The sequence below is a fragment of the Oncorhynchus mykiss genome, chromosome 18 (assembly GCF_057628025.1).
Source record: "Oncorhynchus mykiss isolate SJ-2025 chromosome 18, ASM5762802v1, whole genome shotgun sequence".
Classification (NCBI taxonomy): Eukaryota; Metazoa; Chordata; class Actinopteri; order Salmoniformes; family Salmonidae; genus Oncorhynchus; species Oncorhynchus mykiss.
The window spans coordinates 23,109,588-23,125,551 of record NC_143039.1 but is presented as its reverse complement, the minus strand read 5'-3'; the positions used below and the strand labels follow the sequence as shown (position 1 = coordinate 23,125,551).

Below are 15,964 nucleotides of genomic sequence, written 5' to 3'. Positions count from 1 at the left end.
CGAGAATGAGAGCGATGTCAATCATTCCCAAGCCTCTCAAGCATCCCCTAAATGTAATCTGTGGTCTGAAGACATTCTCCTCTCTCGATCACTACACCATCAGCACACCTGACTGCACTGGCTTCTAGATGGTTCTGTAAATGTTAGTAGAGCTATTTTCGTCACTTTTTAGTTCCATCCCGAATCTACTCACTAGGGGCCTCATCATTTTTTGGAGCATACATGCATGTGACAGTTTTCACCCCAAAGTTTGTATTTATAAAAACTGAACTTGACATGACTATATGCTTATCCTCCAGTGAACTTTAGACCATGCATACGCACAGTTTCTATTGGTTGAAGTCTTGCATTGCAAGATGGCAAAAGTATTCTAGTAGTAGTAGTAGACTTTTACAAATCGGGAATAAATATATGATGTCACTCTTATTCATAACAACCAACAAAAAACATGTAGGCCTAGCTAAATATAATAACAATATGCAATCATTTGCCATAGTCAGAAAAGTGAAAATCGATTTATATTTGCATTCTAAAGTAAATAGAAATAGACATATTTCCTATTATCTATTGCAGAATAAATGTCTCACCTTTTCTGACTGATGGTAGCCTACAGGCCTACAACAAGTTGGGACAGACTAACATTCTTCATCTCTCATTTAATTGGACCCACGTTACAGTAGTAAAAAGATAAGCTATTTCAAGGATTCCTATTTTGCTCCATGCGATCCGATCCGAAGCGCAGTTTAACGGTTGAACAGACGGTTCACCTTTTCCATTGACGTTTGTATGCTACGTCGAAGTACTGTAATGTGACGTTTGTAGCGTATACAATATTTTATTTATATGCTCAACAAAGATAAACACAACATGCAACAATTTTTATGATTTATAAGGAAATCAGTCACTCAAAATACATTAATTAGGCCCTAATCTATGGATTTCACATGACTGGGCAGGGGCGCAGCCATGTGTGGGCCTGGGAGGGCATAGGCCCACCCACTGAGGAGCCAGGCCCAGCCAATCAGAATTCGTTTTTCCCCACAAAAGGGCTTTATTACAGACAGAAATACTCCTCCGTTTCATCAGCTGTCCGGGTGGCTGGTCTCAGATGATCCGGTGAAGAAGGCCGGATATGGAGATCCTGGTGTAGCGTGGTTACACGTGGTCTGCGGTTGTGAGGCCGATTGAACGTACTGCCAAATTCTCTAAAACAACGTTGGAGGCAGCTTATGGTAGACAAATTAACATAACATTCTCTGGCAACAGCCCTGGTGGACTTTCCTGCAGTCAGCATGCCAATTGCATGCTCCCTCAAAACTTGAGACATCTGTGGCATTGTGTTGTGTGACAAAATTGCACATTTAAGAGTGGCCTTTTGTCCCCAGCACAAGGTACACCTGTGTAATAATCATGCTGTTTAATCAGCTTCTTGAAATGCTACACCTGTCAGGTGGATGGATTATCTAGGCAAAGGAGAAGTGCTCACTAACAGGGATGTAAACAAATTTGTGCATTTGAGAGAAATAAGCTTTTTTGTGTATATGGAACATTCCTGGGATCTTTGATTTCAGCTCATGAAACATGGGACTGACGCTTTACATGTTGCGTTTATATTTTTGTTCAGTATATAAACACAATACATAGTGTATCAAACATTGCAGAATAAATTCCTAATCTTTTCTGGCCAAGTTTATGCACCCAGTACTGTAGCCATACACCAAATTACCATATGCATTTAGCTGGGACTATTAGTTAGGCTATTATAATTTCACAACTTTGCTCTATGCATCCAACAGGGTGAGCGGTTTATAACATACAGCAGAATTTAACATATGAACACAGCTGTAACGTTCTGGGTGTCGTTAGTGGGATGTCAGGCGCAGGAAACAGAGTTCAATATAGTGCTCTGTTAATGCACACACGGTGAACAACGACCACCCCACGAAACACTGTGTGCTCAAAACAAATGCCCCAGACACGGGGGACGAAAACTGTCCCGCAAACTCCACGAACATAAACCAACACGTTCGTCTACACCAAACACAAAGGTTTCAATAATTAATCCCGCACAAAGAAATGGGCGGGCCGGCTGACTAATAAAGCCTAAAATAATTACAACCAACTCAAAACAGGTGTAACCAATAAACACATAAGGAGGGGGAGGAAAGAATCAGTGGCAGCTAGTAGGCCGGCGACGACGACCGCCGAGCGCCACCCGAACGGGAAAGGGAGCCACCTTCGGTCGGAGTCGTGACAACAGCTGATATTTTGCTTTGAAGTGTGTACGCTACCACTCTTAACTAGACCCACTGTAGTTCTCATTTTTACAATAAAAAGTACACAATATTTCAGAATTCGCAGGCAGTGCAGCATATTTAGGTTCAGGAAAAGTTAATGGCATTATTGCTTTCAAACGATCTGTTTACAGGTCCATAACAATTTGATATGTTTTTTTTTTCCAGAAATGGTCAGATACAAATTTCACTGCAAGAGAGAACTGCAAACCCTTCCAAAGACATGTGATCCAGATCACCATTGATATTTCCTTTAGATACGGTCTTAGCCTAATTCCAATACTGTACATCCAAACTATACAGCAAATAGGGCGGACCTGAAAAGAGTGGAAGGGGCAAGAAGTTAGAGAAAGGAAGGCCCAACCCCCGGTCCTGGACCAAGGTTGTGCTGAACCCCCTACATGGTAGGGTCAACCCCCAGTTGTTAACTGGGGTTGTGCCAGACCACCCAGCACAAGGAAAGGCCTTGGACCAATGTTGTGCTGGACTGGCCAGTGCAGGGAAAGGCCCTGGTCCAAGGTTGTGCTGGACTGGCCAGTGCAGGGAAAGGCCCTGGTCCAAGGTTGTGCTGGACTGGCCAGTGCAGGGAAAGGCCCTGGTCCAAGGTTGTGCTGGACTGGCCAGTGCAGGGAAAGGCCCTGGTCCAAGGTTGTGCTGGACTGGCCAGTGCAGGGAAAGGCCCTGGTACAAGGTTGTGCTGGACTGGCCAGTGCAGGGAAAGGCCCTGGTCCAAGGTTGGGCTGGACTGGCCAGTGCAGGGAAAGGCCCTGGTCCAAGGTTGTGCTGGACTGGCTAGTGCAGGGAAAGGCCCTGGTCTAAGGTTGTGCTGGACTGGCTAGTGCAGGGAAAGGTTGATGTGGAGAGGGAGGTATGGTAGTTCTTCTGGTAGTTGATCCAGGAGCCGGTGAATATCCGCAGTCTTTTGTCAGGTTATCCTCTGGGGCTAACTCTGTCGTCATCTTTAGCATCATCTTGCGCTGAGGTTATCTTCAAAACTGTGGGTTCATGTCCCCCAGTTTGGTGCATCTTTCAATGGATTACCATGTTGGTGGAATGAGTTAAGACTCACAAAGGTTTAAAAAGTTAGTTACCTCCAAAATGATCCAAGCAGACAAAGAGTACAGGTCATGGCTGCCGGAATTGTTCACCTGGAGAAGCAGGGAACTGCCAGAAGGAAAGAGGGGCTGCAGGGAAGGAGTGGTGCGGTCGCCGTGGAGGTAGGTCAGGGAGGGACGCCGTGAGGAGGAAGGGGCTGTACCGTGTCGGCACACCATGGAGGGGGAGAACACATTTCAAACATGAATTTTCACTCTGTGACGAGTCATAAGGTGGGAGCAGTCTGAGGATGGCTGGAGATCTGCCCCTAGCATGTGTGGTGGCCGAGGCAAGGGCCGCAGTAAGGGTCGCTTGTCCAGCAGACAGGGACCTGATTGTTTCTGGGACAGCTGTGTCAGAAAATTCCTCCCAAGGCAAACAGTCCATGTCTTACAGTTGTTGACCGAGGGCAGATGTACAAAGGAAGGACGATGGATTACGTTTAAATACTATGAGGGTGATTGATTAAGCAAGGGAATTCAGGTGACTGAGGTGGGCTTGTGGATAATGAAGATTGGAATCAGGTGTACAAATTGGCATGGTCACAGCTCTATGTCCATATATGGAGTTCTTTGTTAATAGGCAGCATTCCAATATGGGTGTCGGTGCCCATGTATGGAGTTCCTGCTCAAAACCACATTCCAATATGAAAGTATGCTCTAAAGCTGCATTTCAATATGGAAGACAATGCTCATATATGGAAGTTCCTGTTGTGGATTAGCTGTATCCTCCTCCAGAAACTGCGTTATAACCTACACATGGTGCTACTATATAGTAGGGAAAGTATGCTATATAGCACCCTGCTTATACACACACTATAGGCCTATCATTCTTAAACTACTTGGCTCTGAGATCAAGAGGGAAGAGTGGAAAAGACAGAGAAAGCTGAGGAGACAAATTGAAGCAGCTATTAGGACAGCTCAGAACACTCTAGCTATTCTAATTGTCTGGTCTAATGGGATATGCAGACAGAAGATCCTTTATTAAGTTCTGATTGTGTCATTGGAAAAGCTCATTTGGAAAATGACCTCAGAAAATAACCTTTAGATTTGGAGATGGACAAATGGTATAACTTCCCATTGGGCTATCATCATAGACAATAGTTGCAATATCAAGAAATGTCACAATTACCACAAGGACTAGAATTTAAGTATGCACTTCCACTTCTTTCATATGCAGAAAGAATGGATTGATTGCCCTTAAAGTTCTTATTTGAATCTTGTAAGTAATATAAATTACTACTCTGCATTGAGTCATAGACAGCTAAAATCCCACATTATGCAGATAAGTCAAATGTAAACCAAATATTGATTAAAATGCCCCAAATGATTAATACAAACGTCTATATTGCTTTGGCCAGAGTCATTTACGCCAATTCACTGAACCACAATGAATCTTGATGTAGGGTAATCTTTAATTTCTCTCCATCTATTGATATTTCTATTACTCGGCATGTTATACTTTCCCTTAGGAAGCACCAGACACCAGGCCACTGAGTTTGACATGATAAACTAATGAGCCATAGGGCTCTGGTCAAAAGTAGTGCACTATGTAGGGAATAGGGTCCCATTTGGGACGCTCTGCGGAGGCTTCCTACTGCGCACGCACTCCAATTCCACATCTATGACTCCATCCATAAATAGTATGTCTTTTCTAGGTAACGCTACTCTCATTCAGGGAAACACAAAGAGTCTGCAGTCAAATCTCTCACATAGAAATCCAACTGAGATTTACACCGGCTCAGATATACATAGAATATCAAAGATGGGACAAGAGCAATCATGTTGGTAAAATGTCACATTGTTGATCAATAAATTATTGTCCCTCAACATACAGGATTTGCTGTAAATGTTTTGTGTATTCTCTAGTGCATTTAGTGATAATAGTAAACAAGTTATACATAACTCAGTTTGAAGGTTCTGTACTGTTGGGCTACAACTAGTCGGTTATACAATATGATGGTGAGAATCCTCTCAAGATTTATAGTTAAGCAATAAGGGGGTGTGGTATATGGCCAATATACCACAGCTAAGGGCTATTCTTAGGCATGACGCAACTCGGATATACCATGGCTGTCAGCCAATCAGCATTCAGGACTCAAACTGCCCAGTTTATAATATAACTTAGGTCACATCAGTGAATGTTGGTGAAAAGGCACATCATTGATCAATAAATAGCGATGCCTCAACATACGTCTTGTACACTAGTGAATTTAATTATACTATTATGATTATACCAGATATACATTTGACCTTTATATACTGTTGGGGTAAAACCAATAAACAACATTTGTTGGGTGAGATTTAGTCCAGATTTGGATTGCATCAGTGAGAGGATTAACCTATTTTGGGTTTGAGTCATTCTTTGTTCCATGTCTTGCTCCTATAATAAATGGGGGAAAAATGTATTCCATGTTCAGCATGTGCTGTATAATTCATAATGATGTATGTTCTGTGGGAATAAATAGGAAATCTCATTATAAAGCCATACTTCAGATTTGAGTTTAGCCTCTGCAGGTCAGATAGGGTCAGAGTAGTGAGATTTCCTTTTGAGGCATTCCACCACATCTCATTTTTAAAACCACACTTGTTTCCTAGAATACCTTCACAGCCTCCAAAATGGCACCCTATCCCCTATATAGTGACCTATGGCTCTGGTCAAAAGTAGTGCACTATGTCGGGTATAGGATGCCATTTGGGGTACAGACCTTATGAATAATAACATGATTTCTCTGAAACGGGAGAAGGCAAAGTAGCAGCACAAACTGCAGTTGCAGAGAGGAATATAATACAAGCGTAAGAGCTCAATCAGACACAGTACATATGAGATGAGAGAGAGACAGAGAATAGAGAGAGAGAGAGAGAGAGAGAGAGAGAGAGAGAGATGAGACCAATAAAAACCACACACCACACTAAAGTGCACTCAACCATGTCCTCGGAAAGAGAGAAAGAAGATTGGACAACCTCATCATGAATTCAGTCATAAAAAGGAAGTGTAGGAATTCTCTTCCATATGCAAAGTAAAAAGTCAAGGTATTCAGAAACGACTACCTTTCTGTTTCTGACTGAAACAAAACAGGATTACTAGTAGTTAGAGCCCTTTTTATTTCAGATATAAAAATGACAACGCTTGATTCACAACCATTTTGCTAAGAATAATTAGAAACAGAGACGAGTGCAACAAGATCAAGACATATCCCTGGGGCTACACGACAGACAAAGACAGATTTCATGGTCAACGTTTCTCCGTTTCAACATAAGTCTCAATAAAACAATAGAAAGTCTCCTTTTCTCACTTTCCTTTCATCAGTTCCTCTCTCCTAAACATAAACTACATCCCATACCATTAAAGGGACAAAACATACAAACCAATAGAGACAAAACAATACAGAACGGATACACTACTGAGGAAGTATAGACTACTTCCAACTGTTGGTCATCATAGACTTTCGGACGCAACATTAGCATCGATCAAAGTCTGTAGAAGGGTGTTTGACAGTTTGGGAACTAAATCCGATATGAGTATTTAAAGATTTATGTCCTGAAAGTGGCATCACATTGATTGCCAAAATGAGTAATGGTAAATGATTCATAACACCCTTGACAACAACTAAAATATTTAACATGACATATTAAAGCTAGAATCTTCAGCTAAAACAATAACAATGTGGTGCCCCTCTGTTTAGTGAAAAGCCTGGAGAAATGTAACCACTGTCAAATGCATAGACATAGCTATGGACATAATCAAACAAATGACCGTTTTAACCATGTTTTAAAGCTATACAGTATTTGTTTACATTTACCTTGTTTGCAAACATTGAAGCAAAAAAAGCACATATCTGGGGTTCTGATTGGGTACGACAGTTGAACTAAGCTCACGAGGCATTTATACATTATATTCTTTAAGAAGCAATGGGTATGTATCATTCATTTATAAGTCAAAAAATGGATCTAACAACTCCCACTGGGCAAAAATGGATTGAATCAACGTTGTTTCCACCGTCCTTTAAAATCCTAAATCTATGTGATGATGTTGAATCAATGTGGGAAACGGATTAGATTTGAAAAAAGTCATCAACGTAAGGGAATGTCCTATTTTTTTCAATGACATGGTGAAATGTTTTGTTGATTTCACATCGAATTGACGTTAGTTGACAACTCAACCAAAATTAGATCAAAACTAGACATTGAAATGACATCTGTGCCCAGTGGGTAAGGATTCTAGCTTTTAAGGGATTTTGTAGTTCGACATTTGCTTTCACAGTGCCTTGGTTGAGTTACTGTTTACTGTTTCTAGGCACTTGAAGACACAAGATGAACATTCAGTCCAGTGTAACAGCCAATCATAATGACTAGATCAATAGTACTGTATAGCACTGCAACCAACCAATCACAACAACCAAATCAATATGGAGACACTCACAGAGACTTATACAATATCTTTCTCATGAAATCCTACTGTTGGGAAAACATATGACGATGAGAAGTAGAGGTCATGTTCCTTTCCAATGAAAAATAAATACAATAAAAACAGTCGACAAAAAAGTAGGTCGGAATTGAGTCAGAAATCTCAAAAGGTATTGACCCATGACTTCATAAACAGTCGACACAAAAAGGTTCACGTTGATTGCACTGACGAACCCGAGGCCCACTGCGAGCTGGTCAGGCACGTGCAGACGGGCAGGTCCAGTCCAGTGGCTCGTCCAGAGGCCCGTCTTCACATTCAAAATAGTTACATACACCTTGCAAGTTTGCCACTGTGTGAACTATCCCATGGACATGTAAGAACCCCCATCGCTGTCACTGCCACCACACATACACCACTGCTAGAGCACAGTACTGGCTGTGTCAAAGTCCTTGCTGGTCTGGGAGGAGCTGGGTAGAGACTTGAGGTACTCCATGTGTCTCCTCGCATCCTCCTGGTTGTGCCTGACGTAGTAGATGACGTAGGCGATCACCATGGCGAACCAGCAGAACATGGTCACGAACATGGCCACGTCGGTGGTCTTGTGGTGGAAGTTACAGAAGTTGATGCCAGAGTCCAGGACCTGAATGACGGGCCGGCCGGCGTACTCGTCCTGGACAGAGGTGTGGCAGCTCACCTCGTTGACCGTCTCAGGATCCAGCCTCAGCTCCCTCAGTACCTCCTGGAGGGCACACTCGCAGTGCCAGGGGTTGTTGGAGAGTCTTATACGGGCACTCAGCTTGGTGAAGGCCTCCTTGGGGACGCTGCGGAGCTGGTTGTTGGAGAGGTCCAGGGAGCGGAGTCCCTCGGAGACCCCCAGGAAGGCGCCTGCGTCGATACTCTCGATGTGGTTATGCGACAGGTCCAGCTCCTTGAGGCGGCGGAGGTCCTTGAAGGCCTGGTTGGGGATGTGGCTGATCCGGTTGGACGAGAGCAGGAGGGTGACGGTGTCTTCCGGTAGGTCCGGGGGGATCTGGTCAAGGCTCCGGGAGACGCACTGCACCACCATGCCGTTCCTCTCCGAGCAGTGGCAGCTCTTGGGGCACGGTGTCACCATGACAACCATGAGGGCCGCCACGAGACACAACGTCCTCACGGGGGAAGTGGAGACACAGAAAGAAGAAGGGGACAGGGCTTGCCAACGTGGTTGAGGAGGCCCCATTAGCCCAGCCGGTAAAAGACCTGACTATCCCTGCGGTTCCAGAGCAGGTTTCAATGATTATTGATGGTACATAGCAGCTACTCATATACATTTAATTTGATCCTGTACCAGATTAATAAGCCTCTATCTTCATCCCCATATCCATCCATTGGAGACTAGTGCAGTGACTGTAGTTTGACCAAGGACAGTCCGGAGGAATACAAAAGATGGGTTCCAACTAGACAGAAGAGGAAAGGAGTGGGCATATCATTTCGATAAAGACATACTGTAGCACAAGTTTCAGGACAGCCTATCACTCAGTCCTCTGAAGGCAAGGGATCTGAAATAGAGAGAGAGAGAGAGAGAGAGAGAGAGAGAGAGAGAGAGAGAGAGAGAGAGATAGAGAGAGAGAGAGAGATTAAAGGAGAGAATAAAAGAGAGAAACAGGCCATGGCTATTTCTTTAATGATCCATTTAGTGGAAAATTGTTTATGTTGTAAGTCAGCATTTCGCTACACTCGCATTAACATCTGCTAACCATGTGTATGTGACAAATAAAATTTGATTTGATTTGATTTGATTTGAAGTCTGTGAGGTTCTGGGTAGATGAACATTACAAAGCATGTTTGAGTTGTAGTAGTGAGACAAGTCAGTGTTTGAGATGTAGTAGTGAGACAAGTCAGTGTTTGAGATGTAGTAGTGAGACAAGCCAGTGTTTGAGATGTAGTTGTGAGACAAGCCAGTGTTTGAGATGTAGTAGTGAGACAAGTCAGTGTTTGAGATGTAGTAGGGAGACAAGCCAGTGTTTGAGATGTAGTAGTGAGACAAGTCAGTGTTTGAGATGTAGTAGTGAGACAAGCCAGTGTTTGAGATGTAGTTGTGAGACAAGCCAGTGTTTGAGATGTAGTAGTGAGACAAGTCAGTGCTTGAGATGTAGTAGTGAGAGAAGCCAGTGTTTGAGATGTAGTAGTGAGATGTAGTAGTGAGACAAGTCAGTGTTTGAGATGTAGTAGTGAGACAAGTCAGTGTTTGAGATGTAGTAGTGAGACAAGTCAGTGTTTGAGATGTAGTAGTGAGAGAAGCCAGTGTTTGAGATGTAGTAGTGAGATGTAGTAGTGAGACAAGCCAGTGTTTGAGATGTAGTTGTGAGACAAGCCAGTGTTTGAGATGTAGTAGTGAGAGAAGCCAGTGTTTGAGATGTAGTAGGGAGACAAGTCAGTGTTTGAGATGTAGTAGTGAGACAAGTCAGTGTTTGAGATGTAGTAGTGAGACAAGTCAGTGTTTGAGATGTAGTAGTGAGAGAAGCCAGTGTTTGAGATGTAGTAGTGAGATGTAGTAGTGAGACAAGCCAGTGTTTGAGATGTAGTTGTGAGACAAGCCAGTGTTTGAGATCTAGTAGTGAGAAAAGCCAGTGTTTGAGATGTAGTAGGGAGACAAGTCAGTGTTTGAGATGTAGTAGTGAGACACGCCAGTGTTTGAGATGTAGTTGTGAGACAAGCCAGTGTTTGAGATGTAGTAGTGAGACAAGTCAGTGCTTGAGATGTAGTAGTGAGAGAAGCCAGTGTTTGAGATGTAGTAGTGAGATGTAGTAGTGAGACAAGTCAGTGTTTGAGATGTAGTAGTGAGAGAAGCCAGTGTTTGAGATGTAGTAGTGAGATGTAGTAGTGAGACAAGTCAGTGTTTGAGATGTAGTAGTGAGACAAGTCAGTGTTTGAGATGTAGTAGTGAGACAAGTCAGTGTTTGAGATGTAGTAGTGAGACAAGCCAGTGTTTGAGATGTAGTAGTGAGATGTAGTAGTGAGACAAGCCAGTGTTTGAGATGTAGTAGTGAGACAAGCCAGTGTTTGAGATGTAGTAGTGAGACAAGTCAGTGTTTGAGATGTAGTAGTGAGACAAGTCAGTGTTTGAGATGTAGTAGTGAGACAAGCCTGTGTTTGAGATGTAGTAGTGAGACAAGCCAGTGTTTGAGATGTAGTAGTGAGATGTAGTAGTGAGACAAGCCAGTGTTTGAGCTGTAGTAGTGAGACAAGTCAGTGTTTGAGATGTAGTTGTGAGACAAGCCAGTGTTTGAGATGTAGTAGTGAGACAAGTCAGTGCTTGAGATGTAGTAGTGAGAGAAGCCAGTGTTTGAGATGTAGTAGTGAGATGTAGTAGTGAGATGTAGTAGTGAGACAAGTCAGTGTTTGAGATGTAGTAGTGAGACAAGTCAGTGTTTGAGATGTAGTAGTGAGACAAGTCAGTGTTTGAGATGTAGTAGTGAGAGAAGCCAGTGTTTGAGATGTAGTAGTGAGACAAGTCAGTGTTTGAGATGTAGTTGTGAGATGTAGTAGTGAGACAAGCCAGTGTTTGAGATGTAGTAGTGAGAGAAGCCAGTGTTTGAGATGTAGTAGTGAGACAAGTCAGTGTTTGAGATGTAGTAGTGAGACAAGTCAGTGTTTGAGATGCAGTAGTGAGAGAAGCCAGTGTTTGAGATGTAGTAGTGAGATGTAGTAGTGAGACAAGTCAGTGTTTGAGATGTAGTAGTGAGAGAAGCCAGTGTTTGAGATGTAGTAGTGAGATGTAGTAGTGAGACAAGTCAGTGTTTGAGATGTAGTAGTTAGACAAGCCAGTGTTTGAGATGTAGTAGTGAGAGAAGCCAGTGTTTGAGATGTAGTAGTGAGACAAGCCAGTGTTTGAGCTGTAGTTGTGAGACAAGCCAGTGCTTATATCTTCAGTAATTCCATCTGGTAGAAATCATATCTATTGATTTCTTGATGCACAAAGGCTTTGAAAAACAGTACATTGAAAAAGCATCCTTTAAAAGAAATCCGTCATCAATGACACTCTGCAAAACAAAAACTATTTTGATCTGTTAAAAATAGGTATTGATAATGCATAAGGGGGAAACATTGTTTATCCAATTTGAGCACCAATTTTCCTAAGCTAAAAAATAACTACACGACAATGTGGTCTTTTTGAATTTGATTGATACTGTACTGCATGGTGTGCGCCTGTTCTCCTATTTCTTACAGTGCTGACCGCAAAGAGAGTATCTCCAGTCCTTTGCCCTGACAGTATAAATAGAAAAGATACATTACCCTAGTAATAATAGATTGCTCTGATAGTTCCAGATGGTTACTCCCAATTCCGGACCATGGAGATTCACAGCAGCAAGCCTACTGTAAAACTCTTGAGGAACGTTCCCAGAATAATTGAAATCATTGAGGAATTTTTCCCTGTGATTTGTTTTCTATTGAACACTTCAACATAGACCAAACAGAAACTGTGACTCAACATTCCCTTTTATGTGATTAATATTTGCTGACAACATTCCTGAGACAGTGACTTTTTGCATTCTCCAAATGTTTGCGCAGCATTCATTCATGTCAAAGGTGGTCTATAACCTCACAACAAGCTCAAGGGAAACCATAGCATTCAGCCAACATGTCCTGCTCTCTGTCTGCCTGTTTGAAGTCCATGAACCCTCACAGATCTACCACCACATTATTAGCTAGACACCACAGCTTGATTTAGCCAGTTAGTCCACATGTCCGACTGAAAACAAACAATTAAACAGTATATAGCCTATGATCACCCGCGGACAGAGGGCTTTGTCTCTGTAACCCAGGGCGACACAGAAACCTACATGTTAGATTTATCCTTCTCATGACATACAGTACTTCCATAGGTACAATTAGGCTACCAGGGGTCCGCAAGCAGCAAAACATATGCAGTTTTTAGAAGGCGACTCACTTTTCAGAATGCAAGAGGTCATTCAGGTGGAGAAAGTACGTTCTAATTTTTCATTCTGAATCGTCACATGCATGGTAGAGGCACTATTTTATTAGTGTCACTGTTAATATAGTCTAATGGTCATCATTAAGGTGGTGGTGGTGATGATGATGAAGAACCGAAGGTAGTATAATTTATTTCAGGTGTTATTGTTACATGCACACGAACAATGAAATGGTTAATTTGCGAGCTTAATTTCCCATCCAACTCAATTGATGATTTCTGTAGTCTAAAAAGTAATAGGAATGTACTTTTGAATGACCTAAAAAATACGTATAAAAATATCTAAAAATACTAATCTTCAATAATATCCACCTTTTATAAATAATATCGACCTTTTATAAATCAACTGTCTATAGCACTACTTACCTTGTCTTTTTCTCCCGATTTGTTTTCAGAATGAGAGTATGGTCCAGCTATACGGTTGCTCCATCGACGTAAAGTTAAATGCAAACCAACAAACGAATCAGTATCGAGTAGAGAGAGGGACCGAACATGAGTGGAGAGTGACCGAACATAGAATGAGCGCAGTAGGTATAACTCACCTCGCCAGCGCACCGCCTCCACTTGTTGCTGTCATAATAAAAGGGACTATAAAGTTGCATTTCCTCTACTCTACACTGTATATGTGTACCGGTTGCCTCAAGACTTCTGAACCTCGTTCAGTTTGCGCGCGCACCTATTGGACAGTTTGGATCCATTCGGGACCTCATCCACTTGCTTTCTTTGCGTTATATTGAGGTGTCTCTCCCAGTTCATCATAAATCATCCCTGCAATATTTTTGAATGCTTTTGAAAATGTGACACAACTGTGGGAACCACTGGAGTCAACATGGGCCAGCATCCTAGTTGAATGCTTTCGACACCTTGTAGAGTCCATTCCCTTACCAATTGAGTCTGTTCTGAGGGCAAAAGGAGGTTCAACTCAATATTAGGAAGGTGTTCCTAATTATTTGTACACTCAGTGTATATGGAATGCATTGCTTAGAGCCACCCCATTCAGAAATATCCAATGAATCTGAGGACTTTCAACGTGAAGTCTTTATAGACATTCAACCATAGGGAGATGTCAAGCACATCACTCTGTTAAATATGGGTTTGCTTGAACTAAATCACTCAGTAGTCACCTCCTGGAGGCGATTGCAAGTGCTGTCCATCTTGAGGACTGAAATGAGAGGACTGTCTAGAAAGCCACAATTTCCTCAATTCAATTGAAACCATCAACAAATGTCAACATCCGTTCTAGTTCATCGTTGCAGATAATAGAACCTGTCTCACCGAGATCAACAGAAATGACAGGTTTTGATATTGTCATTCTCCCTCTGAGAGCCTACTTCTATAGACGGATCACCACAACACAGATGCCAATGCCATTACAGGCAGTGAAGTTGTCTTTACTTAGTCTTGTTCTGCCAACCAATTATCAATGTTTCTGCCCACGAGGCAGAGCTGCCCTCAGAACAAGATTAAAGAAGTTAAACTCCAATTGGCTAGAAGTACTTTACTTCTACTGCTATGAACTCTTACTTTAGCCACCAAAACTAAGTTACAGCACTATGGCTGCTACCACTGTGGACTGCAGCTTTCTCACCCCTAGCTGATTGTTTGTGCCCTGTGTCACCAGGTGTCATCCCTCATATCCCAGACTAGTTATTCTCGCTGACTGAAGGGTTCCACACCCAGGGTGTCACATCCACAATGACTGAGGATCTGAGAATGTACCCTCCCTCAACACTCTCTCTCTCTCTCTCTCTCTCTTTCTCTCTCTCTCTCTCTCTCTCTCTCTCTCTCTCTCTCTCTCTCTCTGTCACGTTCTGACCTCTATTTCCTTTGTTTTGCATTTATTTAGTATGGTCAGGGCGTGAGTTGGGTGGGCAGTCTATGTTTGTTTTTCTATGTTTTGGGGCAGTTCTATGTTTTCGGCCTAGTATGGTTCTCAATCAGAGGCAGGTGTCATTAGTTGTCTCTGATTGAGAATCATACTTAGGTAGCCTGGGTTTCACTGTGTGTTTGTGGGTGATTGTTCCTGTCTTTGTGTAGTATTCACCAGATAGGCTGTATTAGGTTTTGAGTTCTCACGTTTCTTGTTTTTTCGTTAGTTTGTTCATGTATAGTGTCGTGAATAAAATACAATGAACAACCACCACGCTGCGCTTTGGTCCGCCTCTACTTCACAAGAAGAGAATCGTTACAGAATCACCCACCACACTCGGACCGAGCAGCGTGTTAACAGGCAGCAGCGAAAGGAGGACGTTATGGACAGCAATGGCATGGAGTATACTACTTGGGAGGAGATCGACAGGTGGGCGGCCGACCCAGGGAGAGTGCCGGAGCCCGCCTGGGATTCGATGGAGCAGTGCGCGGAAGGTTATCAGAGAATGGAGTTGGCGAAGCAGGCACGGCGGCGCGGAAGGAAGCCCGAGAGGCAGCCCCAAAAATGTATTGGGGGGGGGGCTAACAGGGAGTATGGCTACGCCAGGTAGGAGACCTGGGCAGACTCCCTGTGCTTACCGGGGGGCTAGAGAGACCGGACAGGCACCGTGTTATGCAGTGGTGCGCACGGTGTCTCCAGTGCGGGTGCATAGCCCGGTGCGGTATATTCCAGCTCCGCGTGTCCCCAGTGCGTCTCCTTGGGCCGGCTTACATGGCACCAGCCTTGCGCTCGGTGTCTCCGGTTCGCCTGCATAGCCCAGTGCGGGCTATTCCACCACGCCGCATTGGCAGGGCGACCGTGAGCATTCAACCAGGTAAGGTTGGGCAGGCTCGGTGCTCAAGAGCTCCAGTGCGCCTGCACGGTCCGGTCTATCCGTCACCACCTCCACACCCCAGCCCTCCGGTGGCAGCTCCCCGTACCAGGCTGTCTCTCCGGCCCATCCGTCCAGAGCCTTCCTCCTGTCCAGCGCTGCCGGAGCCTCCCGCCTGTCCGGCACCTCTGCCGGAGTCTCCCGCCTGTTCGGCGCTAGGAGAGCTACTCAGCCCAGCGTTGCCGGAGCTTCCCGTCCGCCCAGCGCCATCTGAGCTTCCCGTCTGCCCAGCGCCAGCGCCGCCCGTCTGCCCAACGCTGCCAGCGCCGCCCGTCTGCCCAGCGCCGCCAGCGCCGCCCGTCTGCCCAGCGCCGCCAGCGCCGCCCGTCTGCCCAGCGCCGCCAGCGCCGCCCGTCTGCCCAGCGCCGCCAGCGCCGCCCGTCTGCCCAGCGCCG

General features: G+C 44.1%; 1 pseudogene across 2 annotated transcripts; it reads right to left on the bottom strand.

Moving 5' to 3' along the window:
• Positions 1 to 6,476: 6,476 nt before the first annotated feature.
• Positions 6,477 to 13,586, bottom strand: LOC110495448 (leucine-rich repeat-containing protein 3 pseudogene; annotated as a pseudogene). 2 transcript variants are annotated; one of them, XR_016488195.1, is made up of 2 exons: positions 13,135 to 13,586; positions 6,477 to 9,334 (listed from the first exon to the last, which is right to left on the bottom strand). The product of XR_016488195.1 is annotated as a leucine-rich repeat-containing protein 3 pseudogene, transcript variant X1 (transcript). The 2 variants fall into 2 exon arrangements; XR_016488196.1 differs by lacking the exon at positions 13,135 to 13,586 and adding an exon at positions 12,727 to 12,847.
• Between the last annotated feature and the right edge of the window lie 2,378 nt (positions 13,587 to 15,964).